The sequence below is a fragment of the Chiloscyllium plagiosum genome, unplaced genomic scaffold, assembly GCF_037043375.1.
Source record: "Chiloscyllium plagiosum isolate Xiang-an unplaced genomic scaffold, Cpla_swu_hap1 HiC_scaffold_27, whole genome shotgun sequence".
Lineage (NCBI taxonomy): Eukaryota > Metazoa > Chordata > Chondrichthyes > Orectolobiformes > Hemiscylliidae > Chiloscyllium > Chiloscyllium plagiosum.
The window spans coordinates 39,331,014-39,358,413 of NW_028270165.1; the positions used below are offsets into that span (position 1 = coordinate 39,331,014).

Here is a 27,400-nt window from a genome sequence, read left to right on the forward strand (position 1 = left end):
TAAGATTTTCATCTCTGCAGGTACTGCATCGTTTCATCAGCATTCTAATGTTTACTGGCAGCAGCCGGAAGTGTTGTGGCTGTGTTCATGAGAAACAACGTTAAAAATCACATAACACCAGGATATAGTCCAACAGGTTTATTTGGAAGCACTAGCTTTCAGAGCGCTGCTGTGGAGCAGGGTCGTAAGATACAGAATTTATAGGAAAAGATTAGTGTCATGCAACTGAAATGATATATTGAACAAACCAAGATTGCTGTTAAGTCTTTCACATTTTATAATGGGTTGCAGGTTTCGGTTCATTAATATGCAAATCCCAGAACTTCTTTTAAGTCACATCCTCGAGATAATTTAAGGTAGATAGGATAGTGAAGAAGGCGTTTGGTATGCTTACCTTTATTGGTCAGAGTATTGAGTACAGGAGTTAGGAGGTCATGTTGCAGCTGTTCAGGACATTGGTTAGCCCACTGTTGGAATATTGCGTGCAATTCTGGTATCCTTCCTATCGGAAAGATGTGAAACTTGAAAGGGTTCAGAAAAGATTTACAAGTATGTTCTCACGCCTCCAACACACCCCATCCACCTGGACACCCCGTGCTGGCCTCCTACCTGCCCTCAACCTCTTCATAGCCAACTGCTGCTACGATATTAACCGCCACCTGAACTCCCCGAGCCTCTCACCCACTCCAACCTCTCACCCTCAGAACGTGCAGCCCTCCACTCCCTCCGTTGCAACCTCAACCTCACAATCAAACCAGCAGACAAGGGAGGCGCGGTAGTAGTTTGGCGCACCGACCTTTATACCGCTGAGGCCAAACGCCAGCTCGCAGATACCTCCTCCTACTGCCCCCTTGACCATGACCCCACCCCCCACCACCAAACCATCATCGCCCAGACCATCCATAACCTCATCACCTCGGGGGATCTCCCATCCACCGCCTCCAACTTCAGAGTCCCACAACCCCGCACCGCCCGCTTCTACCTCCTGCCCAAAATCCACAAACCTGACTGCCCCGACCGACCCATTGTGTCTGCCTGCTCCTGCCCCTCCGAACTCATCTCCGCATACCTCGACACGGTCCTGTCCCCCTTAGTCCAAGAACTCCCCACCTACGTTCAGGACACCACCCATGCCCTCCACCTCCTCCATGATTTTCGCTTCCCCGGTCCCCAATGCCTTATCTTCACCATTGACAACCAGTCCTTGTACACCGTCACGAAGGACTCAAAGCCCTCCGCTTCTTCCTTTCCCGCCGTACCAACCAGTACCCTTCCACTGACACCCTCCTTCGACTGACTGAACTGTTCCTCACCCTGAACAACTTCTCTTTCCAATCCTCCCACTTTCTCCAAACAAAAGGAGTAGCCATGGGCACCCGCATGGGCCCCAGCTATGCCTGCCTCTTCTTAGGTTATGTGGAACAGTCCATCTTCTGCAACTACACTGGCCCCACCCCCCACCCTTTTCCTCCGCTACATCGATGACTGTATCGGCACTGCCTCGTGCTCCCACGAGGAGGTTGAACAGTTCATCCACTTCACCAACACCTTCCACCCCGACCTCAAATTCACATGGACAGTCTCAGATTCCTCCCTCCCCTTCCTCGACCTTTCTATTTCTATCTGAGGTGACCGAATCAACACGGACATCTACTACAAACCGACCGACTCCCACAGCTACCTGGACTACACCTCCTCCCACCCTGCCCCCTGTAAAAACGCCATCCCATTCTCCCAATTCCTTCGTCTCCGCCGCATCTGCTCCCAGGAGGACCAGTTCCAAAAACGTACAACCCAGATGGCCTCCTTCTTCAAGGACCGCAATTCTTCCCCCACGACGTAGTCGACGATGCCCTCCACCGCATCTCTTCCACTTCCCGCTCCTCCGCCCTTGATCCCCGCCCCTCCACCCGCCACCAGGACAGAACCCCACTGGTCCTCACCTACCACCCCACCAATCTCCATGTACAGCGCATCATCCGCCGTCATTTCCGCCACCTCCAAACGGACCCCACCACCAAGGATATATTTCCCTCCCCTCCCCTATCAGCATTCCGTAAAGACCACTCCCTCCGTGACTCCCTCGTCAGATCCACACCCCCCACCAACCCAACCTCCACTCCCGAATCCTTCCCCTGCAACCGCCGGAGGTGCAAGACTTGCACCCACACCTCCCCCCTCACCTCCCTCCAAGGCCCCAAAGGAAACTTCCATATCCGCCACAGATTCACCTGCACCTGCACACACATCATCTATTGCATCCTCTGCACCCGATGTGGCCTCCTCTATATTGGGGAGAGAGGCCGACTACTTGCGGAGCGTTTCAGAGAACACCTCTGGGACACCTGGACCAACCAACCCAACCACCCTGTGGCTCAACACTTCAACTCCCCCTCCCACTCCACCAAGGATATGCAGGTCTTTGGACTCCTCCATCGCCAGACCACAACAACACGACGGTTGGAGGAAGAGCGCCTCATCTTCCGTCTAGGAACCCTCCAACCACAAGGGATGAACTCGGATTTCATCAGTTTCCTCATTTCCCCTCCCCCCACCTTGTCTCAGTCAAATCCATCGAACTCAGCACCGCCTTCCTAACCTGCAATCTTCTTCCTGACCTCTCCGCCTACAGCCCAGTCTGACCTATCACCCTCACCTTGACCTCTTTCCACTTATCGCATTTCCGACACCCCTCCCGCAAGTCCCTCCTCCCTACCTTTTATCTTAGCCTGCTGGACAAACTTTCCACATTCCTGAAGAAGGGCCTATGCCCGAAACGTCGATTCTCCTGTTCCCTGGATGCTGCCTGACCTGCTGCGCTTTTCCAGCAACACATTTTCAGCTCTGATCTCCAGCATCTGCAGACCTCACTTTCTCCTTTACAAGGATGTTGCCAGGTTGGAGGATTTGAGCTATAGGGAGAGGCTGAACAGGATGGGCTGTTTTCCCTGGAGCGTTGGAGGCTGAGGGGTGACCTTCTCGAAGTTTACAAAATTATGAGGGGCATGGATAGGATAAATAGACAAAGTCTTTTCCCTGGGATTGGGGAGTCCAGAACTGGAGGGCATTCATTTTGGGTGAGAGGGGAAAGATATAAAAGAGACATAAGCGGCAACGTTTTCATGCAGAGGGTGGTACGTGTATGGAATGAGCTGCCAGAGGATGTGGTGGAGGCTGGTACAATTGTAACATTTAAGAGGCATTTGGATGGGTATGTAAATAGGAAGGGTTTGGAGGGATATGTGCTGGGTGTTGGCAGGTGGGATTAGATTGGGTTGGGATGTCTGGTCGGCATACACGGATTGGACCGTTGGGTCTGTTTCCATGCTGTCCATCTCTAAGATTCTATGACTCTATTTTATAAAAAGAGGCAACAGCTCAGACAATGTATGGAAGGTGTGAGGTTTGAGTCTGTCAGTATCCCATCTTGAGTCAGACTCGTTCTATTTCCAAAGTAGAAATTCATAAAATATTACATGCATTGACTGCCTGCAGATTGTGCACTTTTTGAGCAAAATAGAATGTATCTGCAAATATAATTCCGCAAATTCACCCTATTGACTTACGTGTATGTGTGTGTGTATAAGTGTGTGTGTGTGTGAGAGACAGAGAGAGAGACAGAGAGAGAGACAGAGAGAGAGACAGAGAGAGAGAGACAGAGAGAGAGACAGAGAGACAGACTGTATAGTGTAGTGGAGTCACTGACATCAACCCAAGGTCCATTTGAAGCCATCCTCATGGATTCCAAACTTGGGTATCAATAGCCAAGTTGAACTTGGCCTCTACTCGGCCGCCAGAAATGATTAAGCAGTTACACAACACACTTTGTAGCGTGTCAGGTGGGACTTGTCTTTTGATTTGCAGAAGGTGGGAGGCTCTGGATGCTGTGATCCAGGGCAAACACATGCTGGTGGGCATTCGGCTCAGAGAGATGGAGCTGGAAGCCAGGCTGCAGACCTTTGGGGATAAAAATAACCATACATTTTATTCCAGGAGTTGGTCATTTCTCTCCGGACACACCCTTCTGATTGAGTCAGTGGACAGGGTCAGGAGGTGTGAGCGTGGATCAGGCAGGTAAAGGGGATCTGAGAGAGGGCTGCAAGGGGGTGGAGGAGCGAACTGGCTGGGTGCTGGGAGTAAGATCAACATTGGGGAGGTGGTGGTAGGGGACAGAATAGTGACAGGGATTGTCTCCGGTCTCCGCAGTTGGTTGCAAGAGGCCAGATGACATCGGTGTCTATCTGATGCCAGGATTTGGGAACCAATGTGCTCAGGGCTGAAGATGTGGGAAAGGGAGGTTACAGCAGGCATGGTCCACAAATGTCAGGAGAGAGCCTCTGCTGAGGGTGCGTGAAAAGTTAGAAGCTAACTCTGGACAGCACAGTGGCTCAGTGGTTAGTACCACTGCCTCACAGTGCCAGGGGTCCATGTTTGATTCCATCCTTGGGCAACTGTCTGTGTGGACTTTGGTGCGTCCTCCTCCTTGTGTCTCTGTGGGTTACCTGGGAGTGATCTGGTTTCCTCCCACAGTCCAAAGATCTGCAGTTTAGGGTGGATTGGCCATGCTGAAGTGTGCAGATTAGAGTGGGTTAGCCATGAGGAACTGCAGTGCTGTAGGGTCAGCAGGTCGGTCTGGGTGGGATGCTGTTTGGAAGGTCGGTGTGAATTCGATCGGCCGAATGGCCTGTCAGAATTATATGACTCTACTGCCTTCGCCCCACGTATATATTGAGAAATGACCCATGTCTGCTGTGGGAGGAGTGGGTTCCAGTTCATGAGATATCAACACCGGTCCAAGGGAAAGTGGGATTTGGGCAGTTTCTCTCCACCACCCTCTGCTCCCCTGTCCAATCTCTACCCACCCACTGTCCCCCTTCCATTCTCTCTCAACCCTCACCCCTCTGCCCTGCATTCTCTTCTTCCCCACCTCTGCCCACCAGTCTTTCTCTTTCCCTCACCATCGGTCCCCACAATCTTCTCCATTCCTATCACCCTCTGTTTCCCCCCAGTATTCTCATCCTCCCACCCTCTGTCCCCCTGTCAATTATCTCTGTCACCCCCTGACACTCTGCCCCTATGTCCATTCTCTCTCCTTCTCTTCCACCCACTCCCTGTCCTTGTGGATGCCTCAAACCATCTTTGATCGCTGGATCAAACCCTTCTAGGAAGAGAGAAAGAGAATGGATGTTGATGACTCTACCTGGTAGACACGGCTTCAAGAGAAATGACTGATCTTTAAAATTGAGATTAGGTAAAATGATATATTCAGAAACATCATGAAAGCATGTTCAACTTTATAGAAAAGCTGCAGACATCTTTCTGAAACTTGCATTCAAATATGTCCAGTTAGCCCACAGTTGAGGACAGGCTATAAGTTGAGGATGGCCTATTCCTAGTCTTGTGAAATTGATTCTGACTATGCAGAAATAGAACCGTAGAGTTGTAAAGTATGGAAACAAACCCTTTGGTCCATGCTGACAAGGTATCCTAAATTAATCTTGGTCCATATGTACCCACCCAAATGCCTTTCAAATTTTGTAATTGTACCAGCCTCTACCACTTCTTCTGGCAGCTAATTCAATACATCCACCACCTTTTGCGTGAAAGATTTGCCCCTTCGGTCCTTTTTATATCTTTTCCCTCTCACCCAAAATGAATGCCCTCTAGTTCTGGACTCTCCCACCCCAGCGAAAAGACCTTGTGTATTTAACCTATCAATGCCCCTCATGATTTTATAAGGCTTTATAAACCCTCAGCATCCAATGCTGTATGTAAAACAGCCCCAGCGTATTCAGTCTCTCCCTGCAGCTGAACCCCTCCAACCCTTGCAACATATTTATAAATCGTTTTAGAACCCTTCTACGTTTCACAACATCATTGCTACTCATGATTAATAGGCTGTGAACAATCTATCTTGTTCAGGGCATAAGAGGGGGCATTTGTTGAGGTGAATTAACTTTCAAACTTTTTTTCTGACCCTGAGGTCCCTTTTAAATGTTTTCCCTCTCAACCGAAATCTCTGCCCTCTCGCTTGGGATTCCCCTACCCTGGGGAAAAGACATTCAAAAGTCGAGGAGTCACACAAAATGCAAACGCAATAAAATGTCGAGCTACAGGTAAAAAAAAAATGTGGCTTCAGCTTTTTTTAAAACTCCTGTTGACATTTGACATTCAGGTACAAAATCTTGTCAGCCACACCGGCATCTCCACCGACCACACTGCGCATGTTCAGCGGTGTCAACAAGAATTGCGCATGCTCCTCGCTGTCCGCAATTACGGACCGCGACCTTCTTTTGATGGGCCAATGGGGAGCTCTGGATGACCGGAAGGAGCCTGGTTCTTTTGTCAATCAGAGCCCCGCTATTGTCTGAATACGGAAGTTTGACCATGAGCTTCTGAAGCTGCTGCTGCTGTTGTTCCTCTCTGAATGAAGATTGAGCTTCACCCCAGACTGCAACTTCTTTCCTTTGTCCAACATCTGTGAGTACGGCACTTTCTTTTCTCACCCTCTTCCATTTTTTTTTCATTCTGGGGTTCAATTTTCTAAAAAGATTGGAATCAATCTAAACATCAGGTCATAGACAGAGAACACAGGGGGCTAACACCTTCAACATATTGTCGAGCTATCACCATTGTTAACAGCTAACCTGAGAATACAACTTTAAAAAAAGGGTTTTGTGATTTACACATGAAAGAAGTGAAACTATCACTGTATTCTAACAGATGTACAAACAGGCCTCAGCGTCCTTCGAAACCAGCAAGCAATGAGCAAGGCAAGTGGTACATTAGCAAGAGGAATTGAGTTCAGAGGTGGAGATGTGTTCCTGCAGTTTGGGAGGGGGGGGGTCACTGAATATATTCAATGCTGCGTTCCTTTGAGTTTTCGACAACAAGGAAGTGGATGGTTATGGGGGGAGGCAAGAAAATGGGTTTAAGACCAGTATAGAACATTTAGACAGTCAGACAGTGCAGAAACAGATTGTTCTGTCCAACTAGTCCATGCTGACTATGTTCTCAAACTAAACTAGTTGCACCTGCCAGTGTTTGGCCCATATCCCTCTGAACCATTCCTATTCATGTGCTGATCCAAATGCCTTTTAACCCTTTTAACTGGACCTACATCCACCACTTGAACTGACTTGAATTTATTTATTGTCACATGTACTGAGGCACAGTGAAAAGCGTTGTCTTGCGATCAAAAAGGCAGATCACAGTAAGTAGCATAGATAGTAAATAATAGGTAAACAGCGGCAAAAACAGAAACATAGGTTCAGGCAAATGCTGAGAGTTTGAGAATCTATTCAGTGTTCTCACAATAGTAGGGTAGAAACTGTTACAAAACTGGCTGGTGCGTGTGTTCAGACTTCTGTACCTTGTCCCCGATGGTAGAGGTTGTAGACAAACATTGCCAGAGTGGGATGGATCTTTAAGAATGCTGGCGGCATTCCCTTGACAGCAGGCCTGGTAGATGGATTCTATAGATGGGAGGTTGGCCTTTGTGATTGTCCGGGCTGAGTTCACCACTCTCTGTAACCGTCTCCAATCTTGAATGGTACAGTTGCCATACCAGGTAGTGATAAATCCAAGACAGCTTGTTGTGGATGACCACTCCCAGGAGCTTGACACTCTTCTCTCATTCCACCTCTGTGCTGTTAATGTGTATGGGTGCATGAGTAACATCCCGCCAAAAGTCAATAACGAGTTTCTTGGTTTTGCTAGCATTGGGATCTAGTTTGTTTTCAGTGCATCATTTTTCCATGTTTTCCACCTCCCATCTGCAGTCTGTTTTGTTGCCATCTGAGATTTGACTGACTGTGATGGTGCCAGTGAACTTGTAAATGGCATTAGTCTGGTATTTGGTGACGCAGTCATGGGTACACATTGAGTACAGTAGGGAGCTGAGTATGCACCCCTGGAGGGCTCCAGTGTTGAGTGTTAGTGAGGATCAAATATTGTCCCCAGTCTTCACTGATTGTGGCCTGTGGGTCAGGAAACTGAGGATCCAGTTGCAGAGAGTGGGGCTTAGTCCGAGATCACTAAGTTTAGTAATCAGTCTCGAGGGGATAATAGTGTTGAAGGCTGTACTGTAGTCAATAAGTAGGATTCTTACGTATCGTTTCTTGGTGTCAAGATGTTCTAGGGAGGAGGGAAGGGCAAATGATATGGTATCTGATGTGTATCCCAATTTGCCGATAGGCAAATTGGAGTGGGGCAAGAGTAGTGGGAAGGCTGGAGTTGATTAATGCCATGACCAGCCTTTCAAAGCAATTCATGACCATCAAAGTTATGGCAACTGGGCGGTAGTCATTGAGACGGGCTGCATGAGTCTTCTGAGGCACAGGGATGATGTTGGCCCTCTTGAAACAGGCAGGGACAATGGCCTGCTGCAGGGAGAGGTTGAAGGTGTACGAGAAGACCTCTGCCAGTTGGTCTGCATATGCTCTGAGTGCACGACCTGGTCCTACGTCTGGTCCCATCGCTTTCCTTGGATTCACACGAAGGAAAACTGATCTGACCTCTGAGCTTTCTCTGGACATTCATTCCACACACAAACTACTCTCTTAAAAAAGGGTGCTTCTGATGTCTTTTTAAAATCTTTCACCTCTCGCCTTAAAACTGTGCTCCCTCATCTTGAAGCTCACATCTGAGGGAAAGTACATCTCTATCCTTCGTGATTTTATAATCCTCTGTAAAGTCACCACTCAACATCCTATGGCTCAAGTGAAAAAAAATCCCAGTTTATCCACCTAATTGTAGGTAGATTAATATCCAGTCATGATCTGTTGAATGCTGGTGCAGGCTTGAAAGACCAAATGGCCTACTCCTGCTCTCAAGTTTCTCTCACTGTGTCCAGGACAGCAAGAGACCATAAGACATAGGAGCAGAAATTAGGCCAATCGGCCCACTGGGTCTGCTCCACCATTCAATCATGGCTGATAAGTTTCTCAACACCATTCTCCAGCTTTCTTCCCTTGATACTCAAGAATTTATCTGTTTCAGTCTTAAATATACTCAGTGACTTGGCTACCACAGCTTTCTGTGGCAGTGAATTTCATAGATTCGCCACTGTCTGGCTGAAGAAGTTTCTCCTTATCTCCGTTCGAAAACATCTTCCGTTTACTCGAAGGCTGTGCCCTCGAGTCCCCATCTCTCCTACCAGTGGAAACATCTCCCCCAACACGCACTCTGTCCAAGCCATTCAGCATTCTTATGTTTCAGTTAAATCCCCCCTGAGTGTAGGCCTGTTAATCAGCATGAACCAGACTTTTCAGGATGAGGCAGAGCAGGCATTAGGTTCAGTAAAATGAGAATAAAAGGAGAGTGTGTGGGATGGAGATTTTCAGCTTTCAGGGAATAAGAGAGGAAAGAGAGTTTTCTATAAATTATAATCGATTGGATGGGATAATGGACCGAGGATTGGCAGATTGAGTTTAATTTAGACGAACGTGAGGTGATGCATTTTAGGAAAGCAATCCAGGACTTAACCAGTTAATGGGGAATGTTGCTCGTGAGGGTGAGAATAGGTGGACAGGGCAGATGAATGCGTGGCTGAGGAACTGGTGCATGGGAGAAAGGATCCAAAAATGTGAATATTGGAATCTCTTCTGGGGTAGAAAAGACCTGCACAAGAAGGATGGATCGCACCTGAATTGGAAGGGGATTAATATATTGCTGGGAGATTTGCGAGAGCTGCTCAGGAGGATTTAAACTAGTAAGGTGGGGGTGGGTGGGGGGCAGGTGTTGCTGGGACCCAGAGAGATAGTGAGGAAAGAGATCAATCTGTGACTGGTCCAGTTGGGAAAGGGATTGAGTCAAACAATCAAAGCCGGAAGTAACAAAGCAGAGAACAAGGTAGGACTGGTAAATTAAACTGCATGTATTTCAATTGCAAGAGGCCAAACAGGGAAGGCAGATGATGTTTAGGAACTTGGGACTGAGATATCATGGCAGTTACAGAAACATGGCTCAAGGATGGACAGCACTGGTAGCTTAATGTTCGAGAACACACATGCTATTGGAAGGATAGAAAGGGGGGGGGGGGCAGGAGAGGAGGGAGAGTGGCTTTTTTGACAACTGATATATTACTGTGCTTAGGGAGGATATTCCTGGGAATACATGAAGGAAGTTTGTGAGAAGATTTGTAGCTTGGGTGCTCGTTGTTGTGGTTCTGTTCGCCGAGCTGGGAATTTGTGTTGCAGATGTTTCGTCCCCTGTCTAAATGACATCCCCAGTGCTTGGGAGCCTCCTGTGAAGCGCTTCTGTGATCTTTTCTCCGGCATTTATAGTGGTTTGAATCTGCCGTTTCCGGTTGTCAGTTCCAGCTGTCCGTTGCAGTGGTCGGTATATTGGGTCCGGATCAATGTGCTTATTGATTGAATCTGTGGATGAGTGCCATGCCTCTAGGAATTCCCTGGCTGTTCTGTTTGGCATGTCCTGGGACAAGGGAATTCCTAGAGGCATGGCACTCATCCACAGATTCAATCAATAAGCACATCAACCTGGACCCAATATACCGATCACTGCAACGGACAGCTGGAACTGACAACCGGAAGTGGCAGATTCAAACCACAATAAATGCCGGAGGAAAGATCACAGAAGCGCTTCACAGGAGACTCCCAAGCACTGAGGATGTCACCGAGACAGGAGACGAAACGTCTGCAACACAAATTCCCAGCTTGGCGAACAGAACCACAACATCCATGCAGGAAGCTTATTTAGGTGGAACTGAGAAATAAGAAAAGGATGATCACCTTATTGGGATTTTATTTATTGACTCCCTAAAAGTCAGAGGGAAATTGAGAAAAAATTTGTAAGGAGATTTCAGTTATCTGTAATAATAATAGGGTGGTTATGGTCAGGGATTTTAACTTTCCAAACATAGACTGGGACTGCCATAGTGTTAAGCGTTTAGATGAAGAGGAAGTTAAATATGTACAAGAAAATTTTCTGATTCAGTAAGTGGATGTTCTGACTAGTGAAGGTGCAAAACGTGACCTACTCTTGGGAAATAAGGCAGGGTAGGTGACTGAGCTGTCAGTGGAGGAACACTTTGGGGCCAGTGACCATAATTCTATGAGCTATAAAAGAATGATGACCAATTTGGGCGGCACGGTGGCACAGTGGTTAGCACTGCTGCCTCACAGTGCCTGAGACCCGGTTCAATTACGCCTCAGGCGACTGACTGTGTGGAGTTTGCACATTCTCCCTGTGTCTGCATGGGTTTCCTCCGGGTGCTCCCACAGTCCAAAGATTGGATTAGATTACATTACATTACAGTGTGGAAACAGGCCCTTCGGCCCAACAAGTCCACACCGACCCGCCGAAGCGAAACCCACCCATACCCCTACATTTACCCCTTACCTAAGACTACGGGCAATTTAGCATGGCCAATTCACCTGACCCTGCACATCTTTGGACTGTGGGAGGAAACCGGAGCACCCAGAGGAAACCCACACAGATGTGCAGGTCAGGTGAATTGGCCATGCTAAATTGCCCGTAGTCTTAGGTAAGGGGTAAATGTAGGTGTATGGGTGGGTTGCGCTTCGGCGGGTCGGTGTGGACATGTTGGGCCGAAGGGCCTGTTTCCACACTGTAATGTAATGTAATCTAATCTAATTTAGATCTGGTCTATACTTTGAGGATGGCTAACTTGGTATTAGGCAAGATCTTTCAAAAGCTAACTGGGAGCAGATGTTCGCAGGTAAAGGGATGGCTGGAAAATGGGAAGTCTTCAAAAATAAGAAACTGAGAGTCCAGAGACAGTATATTCCTGTTAGGGTGAAAGGTGAAAAACTAGGTAAAAACAAGGACTGCAAATGCTGGAAACCAGATTCTTGATTAGATGAAGGGCTTTTGCCCAAAACGTCGATTTTCCTGCTCCTTGGAAGCTGCCTGAACTGCTGTTTTTCCAGCACCACTCTAATCTAAAACCTAGGATGAAAGGGCAGGCTGGTAGGTGTAGTAAATGCTGAATGACTAGAGGAATTGAGCTTTTGGTTCAGAAAAAGAAGGAAGCATATGACAAGTATAGACAGGAGAGATCGAGTGAATCCTGACAGTACAAAGGCATTTGGAGTCTACTTAAAAGTAAACTCAGGAGGGGAAAAAGAGAACATGAGATAGCTTCGACAAGTAGAGTTAAGGAGAATCCAAAGGGTTTTTATAAATACATTAAGGAGAAAATGGTAACTAGGGAGAGAACAGGGCCCCTCAAAGATCAGCAAGACAGTCTATGTGTGGAGCTGCAGGAGTTGGGGGAGATAATAAACAAGTATTTTGCATCAGTGTTTACTGTAGGGAAGGACATGGAAGAAATAGAATGTGTGGAAACAGATGATGATATCTTGAAAAATGTAAAAATGTCCATACTACAAAGGAGGTGGTGGTGGATGTCTTGAATTGCATGCAAGTGGATAAATCCCCAGAACCTGAACAGTTGTACCCTAGAACTCTGTGGGAAGCTAGAGAAGTGATTGTTGGGTCCCTTGCTGAGGTATTTGTACCATGGATAGTCACAAGTGAGGTGATGAAAGACTGGAGGTTGTCTAACGTGGTACCAATATTTAAGAAAGATTGCAAGAAACAGCCAGGGATCTATCAACCAGTGAGCCTGACATTGCCGGAGGGCAAGTTGTTGGAGGTAATCCTGAGGGACAGGATTTATATGTATTTGGAAAGTCAAGGACTGATTAGGGATAGTCAGCATGGCTTTGTGCGTGAGAAATCATGCCCTCACGAACTTGATTGAGTTTTTTGAAGAAGTAACAAGGGATTGATGAGGGCAGAGCAGTAGACATGATCTCCATGGACTTCAGACAGGCATTCAATAAGGTTCCTCATGAGAGACTGGTTAGCAAGATTAGATCTCGAGAAATACAGGGAGAACTAGCCATTTGGATACAGATCTGGCTTGAAGGTAGAAGACAGAGGGTGGTGGTGAAGGGTTGATTTTCAGACTGGAGGCCTGTGACCAGTGTTGTGCCACAAGGATTAGTGCTGGTCCCACTACTTTTCATCATTCATATGAATGATTTGGATGTGAGCATAAGAGGTATAGTTAGTAATTTTGCAGATGACACCAAAATTGGAGGTGTAGTGGACAGCAAATAAGGTTACCTCAGATGACAACGGGATCTTGATCGGATGGGCCAATGGGCTAAGGAATGGCAGATGGAGTTTAATTTCGATAAATGTGAGGTACTACATTTGGAAAAGCAAATCGGGTAAGGTCCGAGGGAGTGTTGCTGAACAAAGAGACCTTGGAGTGAGGTTCATAGCTTCTTGACAGTAGAGTCGCAGGTAGATAGAACAGTGAGGAAGGCATTTGGTATGCCTTCCTTTATCGGTCAGAGCATTGGGTAGTAAAGTTGAGAGGTCACGTTGCAGCTGTATAGGACACTGGTCAGGCCACTTTCGGAATATTGTGTGCAATTCTGGTCTCCTTCCTAACAGGAGGATGCTGTGAAACTTGAAAGGGTTCAGAAAAGATTTCCAAGAATGTTGCCAGGTTTGGAGGATTTTAGTTATCTGGAGAGGCAGAATAGACTCGGGCTGTTTTCCTGGAGCGTCAGAAGCTTTTGGTTGGGGGGTGACCTTCCACACGATTATTCTATCCATAATCCTCCTGATTTTATAAACAGACAAGGTCTTTTCCCTGGGTTGTGGAGTCCAGAACTAGGTTTAGAGTGAGAGGGGAAAGATTTTAAAAGGGACCTCAGGGACAAGTGTTTCATGCAGAGGGTGGTGCATGTATGGAATGAGTGTCAGAGTAAGTGATAGAGGATGGTACAATTACGGCATTTAAAAGGCATCTGGATGGGTATACGAATAGGAAGGGTTTAGAGCGATAGTGGCCAAGTCCTGGCAAATGGGACGAGATTAGGTTAGGATAACTGGTCGGCATGGACGAGTTGGACTAAAGGGTCTGTTTCCGTGCTGTACACCTCTACGACTTTACTTCAGGACTCTGAAATTGTTCATGAAAACCACTTCAGTAATCTGCCCAGTTTTAAGACTACAATATACAGGAGCAGAATGAGGCCATTTGGCCCACTGAGTCTGCTCCACCAGTCGATCATGGCCGATATGTTTCTCAACCCCATTCTGTTGCCTTCTCCTCGTAACCCTTGATCCCCTTACTTATCAAAGACATATCTATCCCTGTCTTAAATGCCCTCAATGACTTGGCCTCCACAGTGCTCTCCAGCAATGAGATCCATAGATTCACCATCCTCTGGCTGCAGAATTTCCTCCTCATCTCAGTTCTGAAGGCATTCCTTCACCCTGAGTCTGTATCCTCTGGTCCTCGTTTCTCCTACTGGTGGAAACATCTTCCCCACATCCACTGTATCCAGTCAGAGTCACGCAGGACGGAAACAGATCCTTCGGTCCAACCAGTCCATGTTGACTATAATCCCAAACTAAACTAGTCCCACCTACATGTGCTTGGCCCAATATCCCTCTGAACATTTCTTATTCATGTACTTATCCAAATGTCATTTAAATGTTGTGACTGTAAGCGCATCTACCACTTTCTCTGGAAATTCATTCCATACGTGAAGCACTCTGTGTAAAAATGTTGCCCCTTATTTTGTGTTTAAATCTTTCTGTTCTCACCTTAAAAATATGTCCGCTCGTCTTGAAATCCCTCATTCCAGGGAAATGACTCCTGGCATTCATCTTCTCTGTATCCAGCAAGATTTTATAAATCTCAAAGAAGACCTGAAATGTTAGCTTGCTCTCTATGTGGACACTGTCTGACCAGCTGTGATCTACAGCATTTGTTGTTTTCAGGACGGATTCCAGCATCTGTCGCAATGCTCTCCTAAATGTTAGCTACCTCTTTCCAGATCCTTCGAGACTCAACCTTACTCAACAATCCACTGTGCGGTACAGTCAATAAAGTTCCACATTGCATCTCTTTCAGCACGTGGCTCAGTGGTTGCACTGCTGCCTCACAGCACCAGGGAAAAGGATTTGACTCCAGCTTCAGGTGACTGTCTGTCTGTGTGGAGTTTGAACATTGTCTTCCCCCCTCCCCCGTAGCTGTGTGGGTTTCATCGAGATGCTCCGGTTTCCTCCCACAGTCCAAAGATGTACAGGTTAGGATGAATTGGCTATGCTAAATTGCCCCATAGAGTTCAGGGATGTGTGGATTAGGTATATTAGTCGGAGGTAAATGGAGAGTTGTTGGGCCAAATGGCCTCATTCCGCACTGTAGGGATTCGATGTGGCAACCCCCCAGCTGTTTGCATTTCCTGTGGGGGAAGTGGGGACGGGCCGAAAGTTCAGTGTGTGTGAAGTGAAAATTAAACGTAGTGCTTTGCTTGAGCTCAAGCTGAGTGACTTGGTGGCAGGACTGGAAAAGGAAGGTACAGTGTCTGTGGTTAGTGATGCTGTCTCGCGGCACCAGAGAGCCAGATACAATTCCAGCCTCGGGGCCGTTGTCTGTGTGGATATTGCACATTCTCCGTCTGGTGTTTGCTGCGGATTTCTTCCAGTGCACCTGTTTCTTCCCACTATCCAAAGATGTGCAGGTTTGGGTGAATTAGCCATGTTAAATTGTCCATAATGTCCAGGATGTGTAGGTTAGATGCATTAATCAGGTGTAAATGTAGAGCAATCAGAGTAGGGTTATGGTGCTTTCAATTTCATGGAATTACAAAAGAAAAGAATGTTCCGCATAAAGGAGAATTGCTTGTTCTGAATTTCTACCCTGACTGACAGTGATAACTTTCATAATCTGTTTTTTCCAGTGCATTTGAAGATTTGAAGACTGAAGTTTCAAATTCAGTAGTTGAAGGGCTTATGCCCGAAACAGCAACTCTCCTGCTCCCTGGATGCTGCCTGACCTGTTGTGTATTTCCAGCACCACACATTTTGACTGACTCTCCAGCATCTGCAGTCGTCATTTTCATGTCAATGACAGACAGTCGATCAATCCATTGGGACTGTAATGATTTTTGACTATGATTCTGCGAGAAGGAGCAAAATTCTTTGGTTTCTGTTTCAGTACGCTTTCAGCATCAGTGGAGCTGGATGAGAGACGCTACTGTGGCAGCGCATTGAATGTGCAGCCTGTCACAATTATACAGCCTGGAAAGAGGAATTCACGGCAGGGAGGGTTTGTACATGCGTTTGTGTGCAGCTGAAGCTTTGGCCATGGAGAAACCAGAGGAATCTCGCCCCATGGAGAAACCGTGGAAGTGTGGTGACTGCAGGAAAGGCTTCAGTGTCCCATCTGCCCTGGAAATTCATCAGCGCAGTCACACCAGGGAGAGGCCGTTCTCCTGCCCAGAGTGTGGGAAGGGATTTATCCGCTCTTGCCACCTGCTGGACCACCGCCGAGTCCATACTGGGGAGAGACCATTCACCTGCCCCGAGTGCGGGAACAGCTTCACCCACTCCTCCCACTTGCTGGCGCACCAGCTTGTCCACACCGGGGAGAGGCCCTTCCCCTGCTCTGATTGTGGGAAGGCCTTTAGCGATTCCTCTGCCTTGCTGAGGCACCAGTGGGTCCACACAGGCAAGAAGCCGTTCCCCTGCCCTGAATGTGGGAAGGGCTTCAGCAGTTCCTCCTCCCTGCTGACACACCAGCGGGTCCACACTGGGAAGAGGCCATTTGCCTGCCCTGAGTGTGGGAAGAATTTTCCCCAGCCCTCCCAACTGCTGACCCACCGGCGGGTCCATACCGGGGAGAAGCCATTCTCCTGCTCAGTGTGCGGGAAGGGCTTTGCGGTCTCCTCCAACTTCGTGGCCCACCAGCAGTTCCACACGGGGGAAAGGCCCTTCAGCTGTCGCGAGTGCGGGAAGGCTTTCAGCAATTCCTCCCACCTGCTGAGGCATCAGCGGGTCCACACAGGGGAGAAGCCGTTCTCCTGCCCAGACTGCGAGAAACGCTTCAACCACTCCTCCCACCTTCTGACCCACCAGCGGGTCCACATGGGAGAGTGGCCGTTCTACTGTCCTGAGTGCAGGAAGGGCTTCAGCAATTCTTCTGCTCTGCTGACCCACCAGCGGGTCCATAGAGGAGAGAGGCCATTCAGCTGCCCTGTGTGTGGCAAGAGGTTCACATTTTCCAGGAACTTGCGAAGACACCAGCGGGGGCACCAGTGCTCCCAACAATCGGATACTGCAAGTGACGCCACTGTGGATTAAACCTTGTGCCCCACTCTGACAATGGGTGCAGTGGGAAAGTTGGTGGGCTTTTAAAAAAATGTCTGGACTGCACACTGCCTCAAACCCCCAAGTGCAACTCTAAAGTGGCTCGGGGCATCATGGTGGCTCAGTGGTTATAACAGCTGCCTCATAGAGCCATGGATTCGGGTTTGAATCTACTGTTTGATTCTCCCGTGTCTGCATGGGTTTCCTCCGGATGTTCCGCTTTTGCTCCCACAATACAATGATGTACAAGTTAGGGTGAGTTAGCCGAGCTAAATTGTCCATAGTGTTCAGGGATGTGTAAGTGTGGTGCAGTAGTCAGGGGTAAATGTAGACTGGTCAAAAGTGTGGTGCTGGAAAAGCATAGCCTGTCAGACAGCATCTGAGGCGCAGGAGGATCGACGTTTTGGGCATAAGTCCTTCATCAGGATTCTCCTGGTCTTCGGATGCTGCCTGATCTGTTGTGCTTTTCCAGCACCACATTCCTGACTCTGATCTCCAGCATCTGCAGTCCTCACTTTCTCCAAGTAAATGTAAAGTAACAGGGTTAAGAGAATAGGTCTGGGTGGGTAACTGTACGGAGGGTTGGTGTTGCCTTTTTGGTCCCAAAGGTCTGTTTAGATTCTGTAGGGATTCTGTGATTCCATAAACTTTACTTCCAGTGGGCGACATTACTCGGAGTCTGGGACTGCACGTTTCTAAGAATCCGCAGAAACCTTAGACCACAAGAGCACTGGAGCAGACATGAGGCCATTCAGCCCATTGAGTCTGCTCCACCATTTGTTAGAAACAAAAAATAATTGCGGTTGCTGGAATCCAAAGTTGGCAAGCAGGAGGCTGGGAGAACGCAGCAAGCCAGGTAGCATTAGGAGGTGAAGTTAGCATTTCGGGTATTAACCCTCCTTCAGGACTGAAGAAGGGTTCTTCCAAAAACATTGACTTCTGTATCAGAAACAATTTACCAGGATGTTGCCGGGGGTTGGAGGGTTTGAGCTGCAGGGAGAGGCTATTTGGCTGGGTGAGAGATTTAAAAGGGACGTAAGGGGCAATGTTTTCACGCAGAGGGTAGTGCATGTATGGAATGAGTTTCCAGAGAAAGTGGAGGCTGGTACAATTATACCACTGAGAGGGCATCTGGTTTCGGACATGAACAGGAAGGGTTCAGAAAGATAATGGGCCAAATACTGACAAATGGAATCAAATTAATTTAGGATGTCTTGTCAGCGTTGATGAGTTGGACTGAAGGGTCTGTTTCCGTGCTGTACATCTATGTCTACCGGTCCTGATGTAAGTTTTAAAATTGAGTCCAAGTAACTTTGAATAGTTCAGTCTTGTTGAACTCACCTCTTGAAAGGTTTCAAGTGAATCCCTCCAAGTGATACTGTTTAAAAATGCCGAGTTGGACAAAATATCCCATTAAGTTCGACACAAACCCACAGCTGAAGATATCAGAAATCACACAACACCAGCTTAGAGACCAACAGGTTTATTTGAAATTACAAGCTTTAGGAGCATTGCTCCTTCTTCAATGCTGCTGCTTCATCACTTCACCGACAAAGGAGCAGTGCTCTGAAATCTCGTGAGTTCAAATAAACCTGTTGGACTCTAACCTGGTGCCATTTGACTTCTGACCTTGTCCAGCCCAATCCAACACCAGCACTTCCACATCAGAGTTGACTCGTGAGATCGGATTTTATTCAGTGTGATTAAGTGAGCTGCTCATCTGAAAACTCAAAACTGTTGGAGAGACAAAGAGACACGAGTCAGTGCTACAGCACGGAGACAGGCCCATCGGCCCAAACTGGTCCATGCCGACCAAAATGTCCATCAACAGTAACCCCATTTCCCTGCACTTGGCCACTATCCTTCTCAGCCTTTCCTCTCCATGTGTTTGACCAAATGTCTTTTAAATGTTGTTAATGTACCTACCTCAACCACTTCCACTGGCAGCTCATTCCATACACAAACCACACTCTAAAATTTTTGCCCCACATATTTTTTCAATCACTCCCCTCTGACCAGGTTTGTATTATCTGTTTGGAGATGTAGGAGTAAAACTTCACAATAAAAGATTAATACAGCCTTTATTCATGACTCATGATTAAACACACTTTCTCCATTTACAGCTGTAATTGAGAGGCTTCTCTGAATTAGTTGACATGTTTGTAACAAGTTGTGAAACATGAAAGGGTTCTGAAAAGATTTACAAAGATACTGCCAGGGTTGGAGGGTTTGAGCTGTTGCAAGAGGCTGAAATAGACGGGGGCTATTCTCCCTGGAGGGTCAGAGGCTGGGGGGTTACCTTACAGACTGTTTCGCTGTAGAAGTGTTTCAGAAAAAAAAATCTCAAACCTTTTTCCGATTGTTGCCTTTGCCAACATCTGGCCATGAGTGAAGTCCCTTAGCCCAGTCGAATCGGACCCTCTGCCTTTTACAACCCCTCTTGGGGAAAAAATTCAAGATGACATCTTCTTAAAGGAGTAACATCATCACAACAGAGAGCACACAAACAGAAACATTTCTATCACAAGGTTGTACAGTTAACAGGCCAAGGTAATGACTTTTCAATTTAGCCAATCAATTTAAATCCGGTCCTTTGGCTACCAATATCTATTAAATTTAAATGTGATGGTTTTGACAACAGAGGACCGATCCTATTGTAAAAACTCAATATGGCATCAAGGGTATAAAAGAAGGGGACAGTTGGACAGAACCCCAGAGCTAACTCCCCATTGCTAGAGCTAAGAGTCCTCAGCACTAGAGAGAGACATCAGCTCTGACAGTCAGCTGTGAATGAGACAGCATCATTTACAAAAAAACCAGAAGAGCAGGAATTGCAGGAGGCATTCCTGACAAAAGACTCAATAGAAGGATGCTTAGAATATTCTGGAAGATGTAATCTGAGAGACTAAATTCTATTTCTTGTTGTTTTAGTGGGTCTTGTATTTATTGGAACAGCATATGACAAAAATCCTGTTTCATGCCAGAATCGTCAGTAGTTCGAAGGGATTTATTAGGTTTGTTAATAGTTTAGTTCAGTTGTTCACCATTCAAGTTGGATATGTAAATTGCTTTTTGTTGATTTTTAAAGTGTCAGGGATTTATTTTTGTTTAAGACAAGAGCAGATGACACTACTTTTCACACTAATTTTCCGATTATGGGGCAATGCACTCCTCTTTTGGTGTTTCGGTTTGAGATCTCAGAGAGGGGAGGGGATTCAGCATTCGCTTTAAAACAGTATTGATGTGCCGTCCTGCTGAATGCAAAGGAGTCATTATTAATCCTAGCCTATCACTCTGATTGTGGGTGAATCGCTTTAATTTGAATACTGACTCAGAAACTGCACAGACAACCAACTGTTGAATCATAATTTACACTTTATTGTAGGTAGGAACCAAAATATAAAACCCCTCAAGTAAGCAAGTTCACCCTCACCCCCCAAATCTTGGCTATCACCCAAATGATGGCGGAATTTAACATTGTTTCTACCAACAGTGCCCATCTCTGGAAGTTTACAAGGGTCTGATGCAGGGTTATTCTTCCAAGCACTGCAGCTGAAACGTTCTGGAGTTGAATTCTGGTGGAGTTCCGTCACTTTCAGATTTGTGGTGTAACGTTTCTTTAGATTCTAACACCATCTCCCCACACTTCTGGAGACCTCAGGTCTGTAGCTTACCTTCCTATCCTTGAGGGTTTTCCACCTGTTTGAAACAGCCTGTCCTGCAATTAACCCCTTTACGCCAAGGTAAAAACAATGACTGCAGATGCTGGAAACCAGAGTCGAGATTAGAGTGGTGCTGGTAAAGCACAGCAGTTCAGACAGCATTCAAGGAGCAGGAAAAATTGACGTTTCGGGCAAAAGCCCTTCATCAGGAATACAGGATTCCTGATGAAGGGCTTTTGCCCGAAATGTTGATTTTCCTGCTCCTTGTATGCCCTTTACACCAAGGCCTTCCTTCGACAAGCAGAATTAATTGTCCTTTTGTCACACAGTTATTAAACACCATTATCTCATCTGTCCAAAGAAACAGCTCATTGTTTTGCCTCCTCCTCCCCAGCGATAGTTAATGTATGTTATTTGTTAACTCCCTTGTAGCAGTTTCTCATTGGCCCTTTTGTTTCTGGGTCCAGAAAGCGTTATTGCTGACTCATGAAGTTATCAAAGTTCTGGAGTTTCCAGGACCACACCACATTCCTGTCTGCCTCTTCCAGGAATAACGACTGTTCCTGAGATACTCGCAATTCCTGACATTCCTTGGTATCCCCAAATACAATCCACATGTCAGGAAATCACTCGTGCTGCCCTGACACCAGACAGTCACTGTTGGATCAGAAGGATTATGGGAAGAAAATACAGAAATTCGAAGTGCAAAGAGACTTGGGAGTTCAAGTCCAGGATTTTCTCAAAGTAAACTTGCAGGTTGAGTCAGTAGTTAGGAAGGCAAATGCAATAATCGCATTTATTTTGACAGGACTTGAATACAAAAGCAGGGATGTACTTCTGAGACTCTATAAGGCTCTGGTCAGGCCACATTTGCAGCATTGAGAGCAGTTTTGGGCCTCCGGTTAGCAAGGATGTGCCCCAGGAGAATGTTCAGAGGAGGTTCACGAGAATGGTCCCAGGAATGAAACGTTTAGCATATGAGGAACTTTTGAGGACTCTGGGACTATATGAAGTTTAGAAGGATGAGGGGGGTTACAATTGAAACCGACAGGATATTGAACGGCCTGGACAGAGTGGATGTTGGGAAGATGTTTCCATTGTTAGGACAAAGTAGGACCCGAGAGTACAGCCTTAAGAAGAAAAGGAAGACCCTTTAGTTGGGAGATAAGGAAAACCTTCTTCAGCCAGAGAGTGGTGTATCTATGGAATTCACAGCCACATAAGGCTGTGGAGGCCAGGTCATTGAGCAGATTTAAGATGGAGACAGAAATGTTCTTGAGTATCAAGGGGATCAAGGGTTCCGGGACAAATGGGCTTGAGAAGGTGAACAGCCACGACTGAATGGTGGAGTCGACTCAATGGGATGAATGGCCTAATTTCAGCTCCTATGGTCTTATGATATGCTGATGTGTGGAGGGGTGATGAGTGGGCAAAGAGATGAAGGGGGAGTAGAATTAAGGGGAAGCTGGATACAGCCACAAGGGAGAAAGAAATACAAGAACTGTACAATAAATGACAGAAGTCTTCGGAGCACTGGCATGCAGAGGGATCTGGAAGTGGAAACAGAGGTGGGTATGGTGGTCAAGAAGGCACATAGGACGCTTGCCTTTCCTGGGTGTGAGAGTTGGCAAGTTACGTTACAGCTATTTATTTCAACCAATTCGGAATATTGTATGCAGTTCTGGTCACCACGCTATCAGAAGGACGTGGATGATCTGGGGGAGGATGCTTTAGTCAAGGGCTAATGTTGCGTAATAGGAGTCGGTGAATAAGTCTGTGTCAGTTACTCTTCACAGGGTCAGTGTGCACATGTTGCGCCGAATGGTCTTTTCCACACGAGGGATTCTATGTTACTCAGAAGGCTTTTTTATTCCCCCGGGTGAAAAGATCAACAACAAAAGGACACAGGTTCAAGGCAAGAGGAGGACAGTCTACAAGAGAAGTGGAGGGGAAGGTTTTTCACACAGAGGGGTGATGGGTGGTGGAAGGAGGCAACTTAGCAACGTTTAAGGTGTATCTTGATAGACACATGAACGCGAGATGAACAGAAGGATAGAAACCGCACATGGGCAATAAATAGCAGGTCCAAGTGAGAATTAAGAATTGGCACAGGGTTGACGGGGGTGCCTAAACCAAATAAGAAGGGCTTGTGACTGTGTTGTATTGTACTGATACAGGTTTTCCGCACTATCCAAAAGTGGAGCGTTCCTATGAAATCTTTCATAAGGCAAAATAGCATAAAGCGAAGAAGCAATGAACATTAATTCATTTATATCGTATATACGCAAGTAATAGTCAAATTTTTGACTACTTTTTAAGGTTAAATTTAGGGGGTCGACTGTCACTTGGATACTACTTGAGGGGCTGAAATTCATGCCTGTCAAGATTCATACCGTATCATAAGCAGAAGCTCAACTGATGAATAAAGCAAAAAAAAAATTATGGTAATTCTGAAAACTGAGTGGAACATACAGACAACGGACTGGAAGACAGAAACAGAGCCGAACAACCGACAGACTGCAGAGCTGGAGTGGAACATGACGGCCATCACACTGTCTCACTAACATGGGTCTGTTGTCTATGAAGAACTAGGCTGAAAATGTGTTGCTGGAACAGCGCAGCAGGTCAGGCAGCATCCATGGAAAAGGAGAATCAATGTTTCGGGCATAAGCCATTCTTCAGGAATGAGGAAAGTGTGTGCAGCAGGCTAAGATAAAAGGTAGGGAGGAGGGACTTGGGGGAGGGGTGTTGGAAATGCGATAGGTGGAAAGAGGTCAAGGTGAGGGTGATAGGTCAGACTGGGGTGGGGGCGGAGAGGTCAGGAAGAAGATTGCAGGTTAGGAAGGCGGTGCTGAGTTCGATGGATTTGACTGAGACAAGGTGTGGGGAGGGGAAAGGAGGAAACTAGTGAAATCCGAGTTCATCCCTTGTGGTTGGAGGGTTCCTAGGCGGAAGATGAGGCGCTCTTCCTCCAACCGTCGCGTTGTTGTGGTCTGGCGATGGAGGAGTCCAAAGACCTGCATATCCTTGGTGGAGTGGGAGGGGGAGTTGAAATGTTGAGCCACAGGGTGGTTGGGTTGGTTGGTCCGGGTGTCCCAGAGGTGTTCTCTGAAATGCTCCGCAAGTAGGCGGCCTGTCTCCCCAATATAGAGGAGGCCACATCGGGTGCAGAGGATGCAATAGATGATGTGTGTGGAGGTGCAATTAAATTTGTGGCGGATATGGAAGTTTCCTTTGGAGCTTTGGAGGGAGGTGAGGGGGGAGGTGTGGGCGCAAGTCTTGCACCTCCTGCGGTTGCAGGGGAAGGTGCCGGGAGTGGAGGTTGGGTTGGTGGGGGGTGTGGATCTGACGAGGGAGTCACGGAGGGAGTGGTCTTTACGGAATGCTGATAGGGGAGGGGAGGGGAGGGGAGGGGAATATATCCTTGGTGGTGGGGTTCGTTTGCAGGTGGCGGAAATGACGGCGGATGAAACGCTGTACATGGAGATTGGTGGGGTGGTAGGTGAGGACCAGTGGGGTTCTCTCCTAGTGGCGGTTGGAGGGGCGGGGCTCAAGGGCGCAGGAGTGGGAAGTGGAAGAGATGCGGTGGAGGGCATCGTCGACTACGTCTGGCGGGAAATTGCGGTCCTTGAAGAAGGAGGCCATCTGGGTTGTACGTTTTTGGAACTGGTCCTCTTGGGAGCAGATGCGGTGGAGACGAAGGAATTAAGAGAATGGGATGGCATTTTTACAGTGGGCAGGGTGGGAGGAGGTGTAGTCCAGGTAGCTGTGGGAGTCGGTCGGTTTGTAGTAGATGTCCAACAACAATCTAGGTTTGTTCAATATATCCTATCAGTCGCATGACACTGTGATCTTTTGCTATACAATCGGTGTATTATTCCCCGGCCAACAGCTACCCGATGAAGGAGCAGCACTCTGAAAGCTACTGCTTCCAAACAAACCTGTTGGATTATAACCTGGTGTTGTATGATTTTTAACTTTATCTACCCCAGTCCAACACCGGCACCTCCACACCGTTTTCAGTGAACGCAGCCCACATCTCCCGCTGCTGCCAGTAAACTATACAATGCTGATGAAACGGTGAAGTACCTGCACTTCTGAAACAGTTACCATTTCTAATGATACTAGCTACTCATTCACTGCTCCATCTGATACATGACATTGGAAACTTAGTGCAGGAGGCTGAAATGAAATGAGCAGCTTTAAAACAAAAACCTCTTGGCGCTCAAAGCCTTCAATGAGAGTCTGAGCCCGGCTATAAGTTCAGGTAACCTTTATTGTGACCCAAAGTTGTTCCAGCTTCAGATTCGCCCCCCGCCCCCCCAGCAAAAAGGTATAGAAAAAGTAGCTGCTTTTTAAATAGCTTAAGGTCAAAGCGTGCACCCCCATCCCACACCACCTCACCTTCTTTACTATGGTCGCCACAGAGTTGTCAGTTTGTAATTGGATCCTTGGTACAGCCTTAACTGTAGGAAGTATTGCCTCACTCAGCAATTTCAACCCATACCTTGGAAACAAGTAAGTCTTTCCCCACTCAATGACCGGTGGCAGTGGTGGGCAATGAAGAGTCAACCATGCTGTTGTGGGTGTGGAGTTACGTGTACGCCAGACCGGGTAAAGGATGCAGCTGGGACGACTGAGTGATCCTTCCCCAACAGCAGTTTCCTTCCCTAAAAAGGGATGTGAGTGAATCAGATGGGTGATGACCCCCAAACAATCATTTCTTCATGAGGTTCTGAACTCCAGATTTCTGACCAAAATCCAATTCCACCATCTGCCATGGCGGGATTCAAACCTGGCAGTCCCCGGAACTGGTTTGATAGTCCAGTCAATCAGGCAGTTGGCTATCCCTCCTTTAATCCCCCTGCGATGGCACATGAACTCGCTGGTGCTTCCGCAGATGGGAAGCGCGGGTAAAGCCCTTTTCACACTGAGAGCAGGTGAACTGCCTCTCCCCAGTGTGCACCTGCCGGTGGGCCAGCAGGATGGAGGAATTGCTGAAGGCCTTCCCACACTCAGTGCAGAAGAACGGCCTCTCTCCGGTGTGCCCCTGCCTGTGGGCCAGCAGGGTCAAGGCCTGGGTAAAGCCCTTTCCACACTCGGGCAGCTGAAGGGCCTCTCCCCTGTGTGGACCCGCTAGTGCCTCACCAGGTCAGAGGAATTGCTGAAGGCATTCCTGCATTCGGGACAGCAGAAGGGCCTCTCCCTGGTGTGGACCCAGTGGTGCCTCACAAGGTCGGAGGCATAGCTGAAGCCCTTTCCGCACTCGGGGCAGGTGAATGGCCTCTCCCCAGTATGACTGCGCCGATGAGTCTCCAGGATAGAAGGGACACGGAAGCCTTTTCCGCAGTCGGCACACTTCCACGGTTTCTGCATGGGGCGGGGTCCATTGGGTTTCTCCATGGCAGAAGCTTCTGCTGCACACAAACGCATGTACAGCCCCTCCCTGCCATGAATTCCTCTTTCCAGGCCGTATAACCGCTTCCGGTTCCACAATCAGTGCGCTGCAACAGTAGGGTCTCTCATCCAGTCGCATTGATGCTGAAGACGTGCTCCAACAGGAACCAAAAGGCTTTGCTCCTTCTCACAGAATCACAGTCAAAAATTGTTGCTGTCCTGATGGATTAAGTGACTGTCGGACATTGATGTCGAAGTGAGGACTGCAGAAGCTGGAGAGTCAGAGTTGAACAGTGCGGTGCTGGAAAAGTACAACAGGTCCGGCAGCATCCGAGGAGCAGGAAAGTTGATGTTACGGGCATCAGCCCTTCATCTGTTGATTTTGAAACTTGTGTCTTCAGATCATCAAATGCTTTGTAAAAAGAGATTACAAAAGTCATGACTGTCAGTGCAAGGTAGAAATTCAGAACAAGCAATTCTATTTTCTGCAGAGCATTCTTTTCTTTTGTTATTCCACACTGAAAATTGAAAGCACCATCCCACACACTCTCTCTCTCTCTCCCTCTGTTCTCACACCGCTCTAACTAATTCTCCTGAAGGTGTGGATTCAGGATCTTCCAGGGGCAGAACCTCAAAAACGTCAAGACTGACATCTCTCTGAATTTTGGATAACTCCACCGCTGAGAGTGAGCAGGTCTGACATTGGAAAGCGCAAAAAATAGTGTCAGTTCAGGGTGAACCTGCAATGCACGTTCTTGAGGAACAACCAGACATGAAATGGTTAACATCCCTGGAAAGGAGAGAGCAAAATGAGACATCAAAGGCATTAACACCGACATCAGGGAGAAACTGAACGTACAGATGTGGCAAGCCAGAGTCAGAGATACACAGCATGGAAACAGTCCAACTTGTCGATGCCAACCAGATATTCTAAATTAGTCTAGAGCCATTTGCCAGCACTTGGCCCATATCCCTCTAAACCCTTCCAATTTATATTTCCATCCAGATGCCTTTCAAATGTCATAATTGTACAAGCATCCACCATTTCCTCTGGCAGCTCATTCCTTGCACATACCACTCTCTTAATTAGATTAGATTAGATTACTTTACAGTGTGGAAACAGGCCCTTCGGCCCAACAAGTCCACACCGACCCGCCGAAGCGTAACCCACCCATACC

At 47.4% G+C, this 27,400-nt stretch overlaps 1 pseudogene; it reads right to left on the reverse strand.

Annotated features, from left to right (window-relative positions):
• The window catches only part of LOC148143691 (uncharacterized), a 63,342-nt pseudogene extending 37,084 nt beyond the window's left edge, over positions 1–26,258 (reverse strand).
• Between the last annotated feature and the right edge of the window lie 1,142 nt (positions 26,259–27,400).